Genomic DNA, 1,950 nt, shown 5'->3' with positions numbered 1-1,950 from the left:
GAAGGGGTTTATGCGAGGAGAGGGGAGGATGGCAGGAGAGGACATCGCAAAGGAGAGTGAGCGGGTCAGGCGTGTAGACCAAGTGAGGCTGAAGGACGGGTACCTCGTTTGGAAAAGCTTATACAATATTCTTAATGTTTCGTAGTAGTAAAACTATAGAAGTTGAGCTCAAACTGATCTTTCTGAAGCGAGGCACTGTGCAGAAAAGAAAATTGAGTAAAACGGGAGAGGGGGCGAGGGCGGTTGGTTTAAAAGGAAAAGCTCTGTGGGAGGACAGAGAACGACTCAAAGACCTTAAAACCAGGGGGTGAAACGCTAGTTTGAATCTTAACCGTACGCCGTCTCTGGGTAAAGAGACGGGAACGTGTCCACCTTCACCCACGCCCCCGTCCTCTTTCTCTGTTGACATGCAATGTGAAAACTAGGCGGGGAGAGAGCTCCGCATTAAGTAGGCTATAGGCTCGGTTACAAGTAACTAAAACGACCTGCTTGGATGGACAAATTCGACATCTTTCCGCCCCTGCTCGTTCCCACCCTACCAAGTTCGACCGACGAGCTTTTTGCTTCGGGGTCCGCTGTGGTTTTCTGCGGGTGAAAAAAAGCAGAGCTGGGAATACAAAAGAACAAAGAAAGCCAAAACTTCAGTTGCCTTGACTGACAATTAACGTCATGCGTCACGGCGAAATAAGTTCTCCGGCAAACACGCGTCGATTTGAGGAAGACTTTTTCCTCGAGAACTCTCAATCCGAAAAGCTAGCAAAAACTGAGACCAGAGGCTTGAAAAAACCCAGTCACGTGCTCAGAAAAACTTTAACCAGAGACACTGACAAAACATGCGCAAGCAAGACACGAGAAGCACAAACAAAACCACCGTGACAAAAACTGTGTGTCACGGATAGACCACCAACCCAGAACAAAACTTCTACTTTTCATACCGAAAATTGCCAGGGGAGAGCGCGAACGCAGTCCCCCACTACCACAAATTATGCAGTCGAGTTTCCCACATTTGGGGAAATCGCAGGGGTCAGCACATCCGGAGTGCAATGGATAAGCCTCGCCCTGGGAAAACCACCTTCGTGATCATGGTATCTCCCCTGCCAGGTAAGTATGAGTTGCCCTGCCCGCAGCGGCCCCGACCCTCGCGCTCGCCTCGCCCTTCACGCACGGTCACTTCCCTCGCGCGGCCTCCGCGCCCTCGCTGCCTCGGGGCCCCTCGCCCCAAGCTCGCCCATCGGGAAAGCATCCTCGGGAGCTTTTGGATCTCGGGACGCGCGGGACGTGGGGGCGCGGGGTGAGCACGACCGGCAGCCTCTGCGCGCCTGCTCATCCCCATACGCCACGCCCCTGTCGTGACGTCCCCGGCGATCTTTCTTTTCCCTCCGCGGGCGACGGAAGTACAGTCAGATCTGCTCTGAGTCTTGTAGTTCCGAGGAGTGTTCGTTTGTAGCTTCAAGTTACATGGAGGGGTTCGATCTTCTCACCGTCTTTTTCTAATCTTTTCCCTAGCGGGAAATAACAGTTCGGGCTTGTCAGCCCTCGGGTAGGTTTCTCGTTTGTTTCCTTTTTTATGGCTGACTTTGTGACCTGGAGCAGGTTAAGGGCAGGTTTGCTTGACCTCTAGGTTTCTCTAGATGTGATGCACTGACTGTGTTAAGTGAAAAATATAAATGCATAAATACGTGTAGTATGCTACCCTTTGTCTGGGAAAAATAGGAAAAAAAAAAAACAGATGACTTTTGAACGCAGTACATTGACTATAAGCGTCTTCGAGTATGAGGACAGGAACGGCAAACAAATACTGAAGAGCCCCACAGTCAGTTTATTTTGATAGCTATGTGGTTGTAACAGTTCTGTAATAATGCTGTATTGTAGGAATGAGCTAATGAGTGAATGGTTATTGGGAGTCAAGGTTCTCGCTGTTGGAGGAGGTAGAAAGAAATATGGAATGGG

At 50.3% G+C, this 1,950-nt stretch overlaps 1 non-coding gene across 1 annotated transcript; it reads right to left on the bottom strand.

The window, feature by feature from the left end:
- Window positions 1-945: 945 nt before the first annotated feature.
- On the bottom strand, window positions 946-1,109 carry LOC117024289 (U1 spliceosomal RNA). Its single transcript, XR_004423373.1, has one exon. It is a non-coding gene; the product is annotated as a U1 spliceosomal RNA (small nuclear RNA).
- Between the last annotated feature and the right edge of the window lie 841 nt (window positions 1,110-1,950).

This window comes from Rhinolophus ferrumequinum, chromosome 6 (genome assembly GCF_004115265.2).
Source record: "Rhinolophus ferrumequinum isolate MPI-CBG mRhiFer1 chromosome 6, mRhiFer1_v1.p, whole genome shotgun sequence".
In the NCBI taxonomy this organism is placed as follows: domain Eukaryota; kingdom Metazoa; phylum Chordata; class Mammalia; order Chiroptera; family Rhinolophidae; genus Rhinolophus; species Rhinolophus ferrumequinum.
This window is presented reverse-complemented; position numbering and strand designations above follow the sequence as displayed.